Genomic DNA, 15,723 nt, shown 5'->3' with positions numbered 1-15,723 from the left:
TAAGGAGAAGAAAGAGAAGCAGACGAAAAAGGAGAAAGAGAAAGAGTAGCGAAGAAGAAGGAGGACGAGAAGGAGAAAAATGAGGAGAAGAAGAAAGAAGAAGCAGAAAGAGGAGCATGAGGAGAAGAAGGAGAATAAAGAGGAGAAGGGGGAGAAGGAGAATGAGAAGGAGAAGAAGAAGAAGAAGAAGAAGAAGAAGAAGAAGAAGAAGAAGAAGAAGAAGAAGAAGAAGAAGAAGAAGAAGAAGAAGAAGAAGAAGAATGAGAAGAAAAAGGATGAGAAGGGGAAGAAGGAGAAGACGCGGGAGGAGGGGGAGAAGAAGTAGCAGAAGAGGGAGGAGGAGAAGAAGGGGGAGGAAAAGAAGGAGGAGAAGGAGATGGAGAAGAAGAAGGAGGTGAAGAAGTATAAGAAGAAGAAGAAGAAGAAGAAGAAGAAGAAGAAGAAGAAGAATAAGAAGAAGAAGAAGAAGAAGAAGAAGAAGAAGAAGAAGAAGAAGAAGGACAGGAATGTGCTCACCATGTGAATCATGCTGATGTGGCATCCAAGTGTGTATCAATGGAATCCAAATGTGTATCAATACACCCCTATGGAGCAATACCCTTGTCCTCAAGGGTGAAGGAACGAAACCTCACTCCAAGGGAAGAAGCAAGCTCCCAAGTAGCATAAGTAGCATCCAAACCAGACCATTTGACTAAGCACTAAGCTATTGCTTTATTGCCTTTTTTGACAACCTTCTATCAAAGATCAATTCAGGATTAAGACATAAGGGACTAGAAAGATCCAATATAGAAGGGTGGATAATGGTAGTTGGAATCTCATAACAGTATTTAAGTTGAGAAATGTGAAAGAGGTAACTTGTAGGCAACAACACCAATCCTCTCCATAATGGGATAAGGGCCAAAATATCTAGAAGAAAGTTTATTGTAAGGACACTGAGAAAGAAATGATTGTCTGTATGATTGGAGCTTAACAAACACCCAGTCTCCAACTTGAAATTGATTGTCAGTTATATGAGTATTAGCCTGATCTCTCATTTTTTGCTGAGCTCCACTAAGATGGAACTTGGCTAGATCAAGTTTGAATTCCCTATGGAGTTGAATATCATCAATAAGAATATCAGAAGCATCGACGGGTAAATAGGGTAAGTGAAGAGGAGAGGGAAAAAACATAAAGCAACTCAAAAGGATAAGTTTGAGTAGTTGAATGTGGACTAGAGTTATACCACCATTCAGCTAAGGAACCCAGTCTGCTGGAGAATTAGCACAAAAACATCTAAGATTATTTTCTAGACATCTGTTGGGACTTCAGTTTGACCATCTGTTTGTGGATGGTAAGCTATAGAAGTTTGTAATGCAACACCTTAAGCAGTAATAATTTCCTTCCAGAAAGCATTGATAAAGATAGGATCTCTATCACTAGTGATAGTAGAGGGGAAACCATGGAGTTTGAAAATATTATCAAGAAAAATAGGAATTGAAAATTGTGCAGTATAGGGTGTGATAAGGAAATAAAGTGACCAGCTTTTGTAAGTCTATCCACAATCACCCAGATCACTGTTTTGCCATTGGATTTAGTAAGACCTTCCACAAAAGCCATGCATATATCAGATCAAGGCAAAGCAGGAAAAGGCAAGGGTTGTAAAAACCAGTATATGCAAAAGTATCATACTTGTTCCTCTGACAAGTGGTGCACTTATGAATGAAATCCACAATGTCATTTCTAATGCCCTTCCCATAAAATTAAGTAACCACCTTTCTCGTAGTTACATCAATACCAAAGTGACCACCAGATGGTGTTGAATGCCATAGAGTGAGAATCTTGGTTCTGAGATCTTTGTTATCACTAATAACCAATTTACCCTTCCTTGTGAGTTGTTCATTAATCCAAGCGAAATTCTTCTGTGGTGTAAGTTGAAGAGAAGCAATGAGTGACACTATCTCAGGATCTGGTCCAACTGAATTTGATTTCATCCCTTAAGTCAGTTTGGACATATGAAAATAACATAGACATCAATTCAACACCTTGCAATCTTGAAAGGGAATCAACAACTACATTTTCCTTTCCCTTCTTATTCTAAATTTCAAAATCAAATGGTAGTAACTTTGCTAACCGCCTGATCTGAGAATTAGTGTGTAACTTTTTCTCTAATAAACATTTCAATGCCTTCTGATCAGTTTTGACAATGAAATGTTTCCCCAACAATTAAAGAACCACTTAGTAACAGCAAAAACTAATGCCAAAAGTTCCTTCTCATAGACAGAATATGCTGCATGAGAAGCAGACAATCCTTTACTAATATAGGTAATAGAATGGCCATCTCGCATCAGTACTGCCCAATACCACTCCCACTTGCATCAGTCTCCACCACAAATGGAAATGAGTATTTAGGAAGTGCTAATACTGGTGCAGTTGTAAGAGCAACCTTAAGATCAACAAAGCTTTTTCAGCAGTCTCAGACCATGTGAAACTGTCCTTCTTAAGAAGAATAGTTAAGTCCATGCTGATGAAACCATAATCTTGGATAAACTTCCTATAATATCCTGCTAGTCCAAGGAATCCTCTTAACTGTTTGAGAGTTTATGGAATTGGCCAACCTTACACTGCTACTATCTTCTTTGGATCAGTAGAAACCCCTTCAGCAGAGATAAAATGACTTAAATTGTCACGACCCAACCCCGTGGGCCGCGACCAGTGCCCGAGCTGGGCACCTATACGTACCCGATACCCCAAATTAGCATATTAACAGAATAATAATATAATAATAATATTAGTGGTCGCTACAGAATTTAGCAGAAAAGCAGACTTGGCACACATAGGCCGATAAGGCCATCACAGAACAGAATATCCCAAACATATGTACAGAACCCACACAGATGTATCCACAGACCTCTACAGAACATATCATAATCATAAGACGGGACAAGGCCCCGTCATACCCTGAACAAAGTACATATCCAGATAGCAGTGACAGACTGTACCAAAAGATGGGCTCTGTAGAAGAGAGCGCCCCAAATAGCAGAAATAGGATCCTAAACGTGTGGATCAGCGAACCTGTCGTCAGTACCTGCGCGGCATGAAAACGCAGCCCCCGAAGAAAGGGGGTCAGTACGAAATATGTACTAAATATGTAAAGCGGAATCACAGAAGTCAAATCATAATGGTTACAGAAAATGAGTACAGAATCCAGAGTGTCAAATGCATATTTCCAAAACAGACAAAATGCGTACAGAAACATATGTCATATCATATCATATCCGGTCCCTGACACGGGAATCAGCAGACAGAATGTGGCCACCCTCCCGACGCTGGTGCCACTATACAGAGGAATCAGAAAAAAGGGCGTGGCCCCGTATCATATAATGTCATATCAAAATGGCCATACAGATCAGATCAGAATAGGCGGACATGGCACATCATACTCCACAGACCCATGTACGCGTATACCTGCCCCCTCACATCGGGACGCGGCGAACAATGCAGAGAATTACGCTTGACAACATATCCTGGCCCGGGCTCAGTGTGGGAAACATTGGGACATCCACGAATGGAGTAGTGAGAGACTAATGCAATTTAAAAATATCATAAGTATTTTCAAAGACTCGATGAGGCGTAGCAAAGACAAACAAATCAAATGGAGTCGGACGGAATCATAATAAATGTATTCCAGATATCATAATAAATTACAGAAGTCTGACTTTCCCGAAGTCATTCCGGGTGTCAAAATAATTTATAATATTTAACAGAATATTTAAAATTATATTCGTTAAGCGATTAGTAGGGTAATTAAAACATTTCTTTCAAAAATCGCTTAAAAAGGAAGCTTTAACACATTAGGGGCAAAACCGTAAATAGTGGGCCCGCCTCAGAACAAATAAGGCGGCGGGCTCAAATTGTGCCCTCTAAACATATAATATCATCTAAAAAGGTTATACAGACATTCTATGAGTTTCTGAGTAATTTAGAGCAAAATTGCATAATTTCAGAAAAAGCGTATCAAAATGGTTCAATTCTACTGAAGGAAAAACTGAAATTTTGTCTTGCGGATTCCGAGGGCCAAGAGGTCCTTCGAGGCCCGGATCCGACCCTAATACACTAAGGGCATGCCAAGGGAAGAATTGGGTTTACTTTACATACCTTTCACGCTCCTTAAGCCTTTCCAATCTCACTTCCCGTTTCGTAGAAAAACTGGAATTGGTCAAGTTTACCAATTGTGAATTATTAATGCCATTATTTCAACTTTAAGCATATTTGGCTACCGAAATTTCGGCAGCACTTCCCCTATACATATGACACCCCGAGAATTCAACTCGGCTATAAATCATCAACAACAACCCAAACGACAACAACAATATCAACAATGAACATTAAAAACACAAATATCCTTCAACTAGTCATTTTTCTCACAAGTTGACATAATCTTCAATTCAACCCAACTTTCAACTAAGATCAATAATTTCATATTCAACAACCATCATGATCATCACCATATAAATCTAAAGACATCTCATACCATTTCCCTTAGGATATACACTTGATATACATGATATACACTTTTCCGCCAAAAGCATAACTTATGCAAAACATCAAATCTTTGGCATATAATTTCATAACATGTTTCCAACTTCCAAATTCATCAACCATAATCATAATTCACATCTTAACAACTTCATTTCCATAATATCACAAAATTATTCTAAAGTGACATAATCATCTACATTCCAACTTCAACCAAAATTCATTCAACTTTCATTCCCAATATAATTTCCATCATAACCACAACTAGAATGCAACATAAAATTCAACTCATATATGTATACAACATATATACACCCATGGCTACATATATATATACATACCCACTTTGCAAACTTCCTTATTTCCATAATTTCTACTCATTTCCACATACCACAACATAAACAAACCTTCATAACATAAGAAAAAGGAATTGATTCTTACCTTTTTCTACAAACTTCTTCACTTGAACAAGTTGTCAACTTGAAGAAATAAGTGCTCCTTCTTCCAAAACAATTACACCAAGTTGTAGAGGACACTTAATTTAGTAGGAATTCAACAAGAAAATAATTTTAGAGGCAAGATTTTGAGGGGTGATTTTTCTATGGCCAAACCCGAAATGCCCTCTTTTTGTTCTTGTTTTTCTCTTGTTTTTCCTCCTATTCTTTCTCTTGAAAGTTCTATGGAATTTGGATGATTAAGTGGTCTTTTATTCATTGACCACATGACTTAATTCCATGGGCTTGGATCCTTTTTATGGACCATGGCCGAATGGCTCCTCACTTGGGCCTGAATTTTTTTTTCATTTTTTTGGGCCAACTCGGTTGGTCCCGAGTTGGGCCTAGCCCACTGACCTTTCGACCTTAAAACGTTCATATCTCCTTGTACCGACGTCACCTGGGAACCCACGACCTATGGATGGAAAGCTAATTCAATTATCTACAACTTCTATTTCAAGGTATTTTCGAAATTCCAAACTTACAATACAGTTTTTGCCCCCCAAAGTCAGGTCACCCGAAAACGTTTTCTTAAAAATATTCGTTTGGAGGGTTTCCACTTTGATTTGGTCCAAAGGTACTTCATGAGTTGTGTTTAACTTTACATATGTGATTCATATGACTTTTCAGATGTTCCAAAAAAAAATCTCGGTATGTGGGCCCCACCCCAGCAGATGCTCCGAGGTTCAAAAATACGGGATATAACATAAATACTCAACCTTAGAGACCCCAAAACACACTTGGAGGGCTTAGCTAGCAACTAATGATGCACTCTGAGATCAAATACCATTTGCAGATCAATAACATGATCTTGTAAGTTCATACTGTAAATGAGAATATCATCAAAGAAGACAAGAACAAATTTTCTGAGGTGCTGCTGAAAAACATGATTCATCAAGCACTGAAATATTGATAGAGCTTTAGTAAGACCAAAAGGCATGAATAAAAACTCATAGTGGCCCTTGTGAGTCTTAAAAGCAGTTTTCTGAATATCTTTATCCACCATCCTTATTTGATGATAACCTAATCTTAAATCCACCTTAGAAAAGATTGTAGCACCAGCTAACTCATCTAATAAATCATCAATAATTGGTATAGGAAACTTATCCTTGATAGTGCACTGATCAACCCTCTATAATCTACACATAATCTCCAGCTTCCATCCTTCTTGCTCACTAACACCACAGGAGAGGAAAATGGGTTGTTACTGTGCTGAATAACACCTTGGTTCAGCATATCTTGCACTAAATTTTCTATGGTATCCTTTTTCATAGCAGGGTACCTATCAGGTCTTATGTTAGGAGGTTGAGTTCCTGGTTGGAAGGGAATTCTACGATGAAAAACTCCTCTCTGAGAAGGGAAAGTAGTTGGTTCTGCAAAGATTTGTTGGTATTGGATAAGAAGTTTACTCAATATTTCAGAGGTGTCAGTGACTTGGGGCAGGTGCAAAGAGTTAAAATGATGGTGTACTTCTACTTCAACCACCTTAGGCAATAATTGTAACATAAAAAATTGAGCATCAAGTCCTTGTTTCTTATTCACAAACCTAGAACTAGTTAACTTGCACTTTTCATTTACCGCCTTCAATACATGATGTTTACCTTCATGGTCAAATGTCATAGTTAGTTTAACGTAATCCATGGTAATAGGACCCTAAAGTCTTCATCCATAATACTCCTAAAACCACATCATATTTTCCTACAGGAAAAACTATCAAGTCTAGACATTAAGTGGTGCCATTCATCATCCATTTGAAGTCCTTGACTAAACAAGAAGTTGCTTCTTCTGAGCTATTACCCAAGCTAACATTGCTTGGTGGTGTTGTAATAACTGTACAACACAACTTCTTCATAGCATTAACATTTATGAAGATATGAGTACTTCCTCCATTTGGCAGAATTTGTATAGGCCTCTTCTCATTGTAACCACCAACATGTATAGTTTGTGTTCCTTGCAATCCAGTCAATGCACAAAAAGAGATCATGGGAGTAGTCACTTCTATAGCTGGCAAATTCTCAATTTCCCTTTCCTTTTCTGGTTGTTCTAACACCTCTAGAGTCCCTTCTGATTCACCTTCCTCTAATTCCAGCACAAATAGATGCTTTGGTAAGTTGCACTTGTGACCAGGTGTATAATTATCATCACACCAAAAGCATAGGCCTTGACCCCCTTAGCTTGCATCTCAATTAGTGATATGGTTCTTTTAGGCCTAGGATTACTGATAGTATTAGCAACCGGTAAAGCTAATCTAGAATACTGTTGATAATTGGGGTTAACAGATCTAGGAACCTGATTATCCCTTTTCATCACACCACTAGGCACACCAGTCAATTTCTGGTTCCTAGCATTAGCATTCAATGTTGCGTCTGCTAGCCTAGCAAGTCTATATACCTTAGACAAGGTCTGAGGTTCATGCATCAAAATGGGACCAATCAATTCCTCTTTAATCCTCCAAGGAAACAAGAGATAGCCTGTTTATTAGAGAGATTACATTGGGATAGTAATCTATCAAAGGCAAATTAAAATTCTCTCACTATTCCTGTTTGTCTCAGTTGTTTTAGCTCCGTCACTGAATTAGCAAAATCATCCCCAGATGTTTCTGTTAAAGTAAGCAAATATTCATCCGAATTAGGGAACATAACAATTTCTCTACATTTCAAATATGATTGATGTCATGCTAATGCCTCATCTTCTAAATCCATAGCTACCAGCTTAATTCTATGATTAACAGGTATATCATCCACAGAAAAGTACTATTTGATTCTATATAACCATGTTTTCAAATTTTCCCCATTAAATATAGGAAACAACAAGTTGTGACTATGAGCATTACCATGAGAATAAGGAGTAGATCCTAATATACCAGTTCTAGACAAATGATTTGTTTCCCTAGAAGTCGAAGAAGATATAGGTTCCTTTATTTTTGGTGCAGGTGAACTCCATCAACTGAATTTTTTTTCTGTGCATTAACGACTTGAAGTAATTCAACTTGTCTATGATCCATTTCATCTCACATTTCCTAGTGTTTTTGTTCCATAGCTACTTGATCTCCAACTGTTGAGCAGGGAGCTCTTCGAACTGCTCTTGTGCAATCGCGAATGGGTTCTCAATCGCAGTTTTGACTACCTTAAGTGGGGCCATTATCGGTTACAGGAATGGTGTCTCTGATACTAATTAATACCAATTAATTGGTATCAAGATAGAAATTGAAGAACAGAAGTAGAAGAAGGAAAAAGAGAAGGAGAAGAGAGAATTGAGAATTGAGATAAGAAGAAGAAGAGAGTTGAATAAAAAAAGAGAAATCAGTGCATTAGTATGTTCAAAGTTGTGAATTCTATTATATTTCTCCTATTTATACTTTGCTGAATTAATCAAACTAAAGGAAATTACATAATTGCAAAAATGCAGAAATTGAAATGCAATAATTGGAAATAACCGAAATAACAAACTTTCCCACCAAAACTGTGTCCATCAATTCCATGTGATCTCGCTTAGTTGGCACCAATGTGGCATCTCCATGTGCTCACCATGTGAATCATGTTGATGTGGCATCCAAGTGTGTATCAATGGCATCCAAAGGTGTATCATTTCCTTTTTTCTCCACCGTTAAATCATTAGCATGATCGCAACATGCTACAACAATAAAATTGTAAAAAAAAAACACTAAAACAAGACGAAACTTCAAGTAACAAATGAAGTCACGAATGAAACCAGAGCAGAAAACACCACAATCAGAGAGAAATTGAGAGGCCAAACGAGAAGTCCTTCAAATTAAACTAGATCGGAAGGGATAACTCACCAGAGTTTGAGGAATAATGGAAAAGGAAAAACCTAATTGTGTGGAAAGTAGAAGAGCCGCTAAGAATTTGGGGGAAATAGTTGAAAAGAGAAATTTGGCGGAAAATTATTGTTTGCAATTCTTCTAATATTTTATACTTATTATATTACCCCTAAAATTACTACTCTATAGAAGTGGCTAGCAGCAGGCTCTTCGTTGACATGCCTGCTTCTGGCCGAGGGTATTTACGGGATTTTAGAATTTATCTGCTTTAAATAACTTGTACTTCCATGTAACGGTGGGTGTACTATTCCTTACTTGGACTAATAAACCAATTTTCCTTATTTAATGAGCCTGCACATAATTTGTTGCGTCGTGTTTTTGAGAACATTTGTACCCTTCTGTTATCTCTTTATTACGGTAGATGTCCTTGGTATTCTTATAAATTTAGTAAACTTTTGTGAACTTTTCAATGATCCAAACGTATCAAATGACTGTTGTGTGATGTCATGTTAAAAATATATTGCAGCTTTTCCTATACTCTCTTTTTGTTTTCTCTTACTACTTGCATTTAACTCTTTTATCTTTTTTGTTACCATTTATTTACCTATAATAAATATTTGACTTTGCAATATTGAGCTTCATTCTGAAATACCCGTAATAAAAAATTTAAAAAGTTTTCCCCGTTTTGGTTGGCTTAATTAATATCCAATATTTTTATAGCTTAAAGATAAGTATCTATTTTTTGTTTGTTATATTATTAATATTCACGTGGCAATTGACTGAGCACATAGCGGACCATCTGCTGATTTATTCAATAAAAATAAAAATTAGATAAGTTCAAGTGATCTAATTATTAGAAGAGCAAGTTATACAAATTATTTTGTAGTGCTTTCCCGTTAAAATGGCTTTCCAAACTTAAGTTATAAAGAACTTCATAAGATTGACTTTCCATGCTTTAAACTTGAAACTCTTCATACAAGATTTATGACCGCTTAAAAAACTTAATTCTTTTTATTTATTTTAAGTTCATACAGACAAAGAACTTGATTAAATAGTAGGATAAATAAAGATTGGCCCCATGCTGGGCACGGGGCTTTGCATCTAGTATGGTAACAAGAATCTAAATTGTTTGGTAACAAGAAAAAACTTGTGGTTAAAACATATATGATATAATTGAATCTAGTTGTTGCCATTTATTAAACTTAGCCAACAATATTATGGTTGTTGGCAAAACATTGTTGCAAATTCATAAATATTTAAAATGTATTATATTAAATGTAGATTTGACAACAAGATTAAAAACGTTTAGCAACAAAAAAAAAACAATTATGGGTAAAAATTCTATGATATGGCAACAACCCATTTATTGATATTTAGCAACAATATCATTGTTTTGGCTAAAATATTGTTGCAAATTCTATACTTTCTTGTACAACAACAATAATATACCCAGTGTAATCCCACATAGTGGGGCCTATACTATCTTGTAGTGAATGAAATAAAGCTAAGTAAAGAACTACAAGCTACTATAATATTATTTAGTAGCTTAGAAAATCCAGTATTTGCTTTAGCACATTTATGACCATGTGCCCATCCTGATTCCATGAATACTAACAAGACCAACCCTCTAAGTCTTGTGTGAAGCGGCACCACTTCAATATTCATATAAGTGAAATTAGCTACTATGTCGTTGTTACTGTAGACATTCACTAATTTCATTAAGATTAATTCAACCTCTTCTCATAACAGTTTGCACTATGGAGTTTGTCACTATGCCTCTGTTATTCTAGGCATTTAACAACTACTTAACTCCTCATATAACAATATCCAATACATTGGAATCAAGGCTCTAAATGAGGAGACTTGTGCTTCAGCAACACAAGTGAATGGCTATTACCCGTTGAACTTGTATTGTTAGAGTGTATACTAACTCATCAATTGTGCTTAATTTGAGAATTTTAGCCTTATTCCTTGACAATTTATTTCTATTGCATTCATTCTTAATAAATCTTACAAGATTAATATGAATGATTGTCGCGATAAATTGAAAGCATCGCATGCACATAGACATGTCACAGACTAATAAGTCTAGACTTTCCATTTCATTTCTGAATATTATCTACTCTTAAAGTAGTATCATTATATCTATTGCTTAGAATGGTTGTATTCTTATTCCATTATGGAATACAAATTTGTTTTGATACCCAAATAATAGCACCGTCATTCTTATAACAAATCCAACTTATATGAATTTTGTCATTATCATATGTTGGTTCAGTACTACTTATAGACCAATGAACTAATACACCCGCTTATTAACAGTCATATCTGTAAAAAAAAATAAGTCACGTTGACACCCAATTTTGCCCCGCCTTTCCTCCGAAATACCTATTTACGCTTCTAATATTTTTTGACAAATTTATTTATATTTTTTACTATAATTATTAGCCCCTTATCAACACCGGCGTTTCATTATTCTATTACAGTTACTAGCTATTATTATTATTATTATTATTATTACTATTATTATTATTATTATTATTATTATTTGTTATTATTATTATTATACTTTTTTATCATTTCGGCATTTTTACCAGCTCACGCACACGCATCGCATTTATCTTTGCATAATTAAATAAAAACATTTAATTACTGTTGAATTTCAAATATTATTGCACGGCTATTATGACGGCATATAATTTTATTATCCGAGCATTAATAATTGCACACTTTATATTAAGTAGTATTATTTAAATGGGTCTTTTATTTAAATGTAGTAGCCCAATCAACCCATACTATTTTTGGACCAATTCACAAATCAACCCACATTTTCAATTCACCTGGCCACATTTTAATTCAATCGACCCGTTCTTTAATTCACTAGCCCAAATCAATTAACCCACATTTTTAATACCCAGCCCACTACCCATTAAACCCGGCCCGGACGGCCCAATCTTTTCCTAAACCTAAAATCCCCCCCCCCCCCCCCCCCCCCCCCCCCCCTTTCTTTTCTTTTCTTTCGTTCCTCTTCCACCCGCCGCCTCCCCTTTTCCCCATTCTCTCCTCTGCTTCATCATCTCTCGTCCCCACCACCGCCGCCTGCACCCCACTCCCACTTCCCTCTGTTCCCCACTTCGTCTTGTTCCCCCCACGCTCTTCTCTCTCTTCTTCACAAAAACAAACCCATAGATTTCGCCTTATAAATAATGGTTTCCAAATCAGTTTAAGGGGAGGATTTTTTCGATTCAAGAAATTCCCCAAGAACAAGTCGTTTTAGCCGAGAAATCCCCTAGAAATTAAAGTGGGAAAACCCCCCTAAAAATATATCAATTTGTAGTAGTCATATATTTTGGTGATTGATAAGAAACATATCAAATCATTTCTGTCCGTTTTTCGCTCTGGGTTCTGTTTCGGATCTATACAAATTCGGAGTGTGGTGTTCGAGTGGATATCGAAACCTTCGCCTCATTTCGCTGCACCCGAAGAAGGTAAATTTCCTCCTTTTAAATTGTTTTTAGCAATCGTTTTAAACTGTTTTTGTTGATTTGTTCGCTTAGTGGTATCTTAGTTTCGTTTGGAGTTATTTTGGTTGAATTAAGCATAATTAGTCCTGTTTAGTTTAATTCTGTGAGTATGCTAGCTTTATGGGTAAATTTAGATTCACCCGGTTCTTTATGTTTACATTTTTGGTGGGTATGTCATTGGACTAATCAGGTGTTGGTTCAGATTAGATGACCTGTTAATCGCATTTGTATGCATTAATTTTTCTCCACCTCACTTGATTAAGTTCATTTAACCATGTTCGTTTTAGCACTGATTTTGTAATTTATTAGATAAGCTCAGCTAGTTATTGATTGCTTAGTTGCGTATATGCCTCATCTTAGTCACACCTAATGCAAATTGTGCATGTTCATCTCAAGCTAGCTACTGCTCATTTGTCTATGTTAAGTTTATATTATTTGGTAAATTTTCGTACAGATTTGGTTTCTTGTGATTAGTTGAATTTAGATTAATCCCTGAGGATGATATGCTATCTGCCTATGTCAGCTTCAAGGATCATATTTGCATACTTGAATGGCTTAATCTCGCATGTTTAAGGCTTACAATTTGCATAATTGTGTCCACATCATTAGCCGTGTATGAGTCATTAAGTTATGCAACTTATGAACTGATTAATATCACTAGCAAGAATTTATGTGTTTCTTCCACTATCATAAAAGGATATCAGATGTTTACCAAGAATCTATGAGTTAGTGTATGTTTAAGCATAAGGTTCAATTGGCTTAAAGATTAGTTGTTTCTTCTTCTTTTTTGACAAATGTGCTGTTATGTTTGTTCAAGATGAGTTTCGAAAGTAAAAAGCTTATTGAACTGGTAATAACATGCTCAAGTACATTTGAAAGATTTGCTTAAAATAAGGACTGGCTTACCAAGACTAAGATTGATATTTTATTAAGCATTCCTTGTTGAATGTTCAAGTTGAAGCCCAGATCCAGAATCAAGAGCCTGTTTCAAGTTCAAAATGAAACTGTTAACTTAAAAAAAAAAACATGATGTATATATGTGAACTGTGTCAAATAAAGTGTGATGAATCAGTTCCCTAGGGTTGAAACAAATGTCATTTTTGTTGTATGCAAGTCCTTTGATAATGTGAAAAATCTTCATTTTGGCATTACTTTATATGAAATCTATTGAGTTCAGAAGGAATAAACAGTCTTTTGAGAGTTATATATTTCTAGTGTGAGCTTAAAAAAAATAACAGGCCATATTCAGATCACAAGCATAATACCCCCAAGTCATAGGTGTTGAGATCTTGCATTTGGTTGTTGTCTTACTATCTTTGTCCGAAAAAAAAAAAAGAGGATTATGAATCTGTAAGAGAAGTAGGTAGATAATCATTGTATGTTGAAGTACTAGCCTTGAAATCCCCATATCATAAGTCTTTGATTTTCAGCTCGATGTTGCCCTTTTAAGTTGATGTGTGTTCATGAGTTAAAACTCAAGTTAAATATGCCAAATCAGTGTTATTTTCATTTCCCTGTAATTCAGTTGAGAAGTCGAGTACTAGATTCTACTATTTGCACTTATCCTTTGAGTATTTTTAGGCATGGTTCCTTTTCCCAGTGTGTTTTGAATTATGTATCATGATTTGGTATATAATATGTTATATTTCAAGCTATGTATGAATCAGGCGTATTTTAAAGGAAAGAAAAATATATTTTGGATTCTGAGTTAAGACTATAATGAGTTCAAGATAAGGCATCAAGTCACATTTGAATATGCTGTTATGGACTTCCAATCAAAAAATATATACTGCTGCAGTTTGGCCTTCCTATTGTCATTACTGCTGTTACTTGGTTGCTGCATTTTCTTGAATAAGTTATTATTGCCCCTGTGAGGTCAACCCCTGCTTCATTAAGAGTCTGTGTTGTACACATGAATGCATGTCTGTGCTGTTTAAACGTTGCCATGGGGATCTGTCAATTTGAGCATGTTTCACTTAGGAATAAGAAGTGCCTTTGCCTCCCGGTAATTTGTATATATGTGTCTAAACTGTCCATTTAGGAGTAGGTGTTTGTTCTCTTAGACTTTGCATCTGTTCATTTAAGAAAGCATAGGTTGATATGTTTGTTTTTGATTTAGAGTATATGAGATGACCATGAATTTCTTTTCCTCTCCTTGCATTTTTTGAATCTGCCCATGTTGAATTATCTCATATTCTCTATCTGATTTTTTGTTTGTGGTGTAACGTACCTCGAAGTATGCATGATATATAGAACTCAATATACACTAGGTATATACCTTAAGGTCATATATTAGAGTATACCTTTCAGGTATACCATGTATGCCCCGAATATTATGCGTATACCAGTCGTTGCATACGTCTAAACTGCTGTGGGTCTATTAATATTTGGGTCGGTGTCTCCCCTTCTAGCTGCTGGGCTTCTGCTGTATGTTCAGTGTGAATTATTGGGATTGTTTTGAATATCGTATGGTTTGGATCTTCATTTCTTCATGATTGTTAAATCTTGGGTCTCACCCTTTCTCTACCTGTGCTGGGCGCTTTTATGTACAACAGACATAATTTACGGGTCTATCCATTTTGCCCATTCTTGTACAATCTCTCGTTTAGGCTGTGTTTGTTTGTCTTAGCTGAACTAAAAAAAATTAATTTTTTTTCTTATTGTTATATGATAGTATTTGAAATTTCCTTCTTTGAGTTATGAATCTTGCGTTATTAATTATCTAGATCCATATTAATCCTTACATTTCGTTTTTATGCATGACTACCGCGTGCGAGTCCGAGAGACTCGCCTTCTTCCGCATTCGATGTTGGGCCAAAGCCCAACGGGATATTCTTACCGAGTCAACCCCCATCAGATATATAAAATGATTCTGGGCCGAGGCCCAGACAACAGCAACAACCATAGCAGTCTAAAAAATATAATTGGGCCAAAGTCCAACAGTAACGGATTTGCAGCAGTCCAAAGAATGGGCTGAACCCATTCAATTTGATTTATTCCTCTATTTTATTATTTATGCATTTAATTTGTATTGCATGACTAACATTTTGTTTTGTTAATTTAGATAAACCTTAGTGAAATTATTAGGTTTAGTTTTAATAGTGGGTAGTTAGGAAGACTAAAAATTAACTCCATAAGTTTTATTCTCTTCTTTTTTTATGTTAAAATTATTTATAATGTCTAATATTTATTTTTAATTGGGAATAATGGATTTGCAAAATGGCATGACTAGATATTTCAAGTAAAGGGAATCATATTTTACTATCATAGATATTTCAAAACATCGTTAATACTCAAATATAAACTCTAGTATATTCATAAATAACTTCAAGTTTGAATCAATCATGCATTTAATTAAGCATAGTTAATAAAAGATAATTAAAAGAGAAAGAAAACTCACTTCCTTTTG

Source organism: Lycium barbarum, chromosome 5 (genome assembly GCF_019175385.1).
Source record: "Lycium barbarum isolate Lr01 chromosome 5, ASM1917538v2, whole genome shotgun sequence".
NCBI classification, from domain to species: domain Eukaryota; kingdom Viridiplantae; phylum Streptophyta; class Magnoliopsida; order Solanales; family Solanaceae; genus Lycium; species Lycium barbarum.
The sequence above is the reverse complement of the archived record's forward strand: the minus strand, read 5'-3'. Positions refer to the sequence as shown.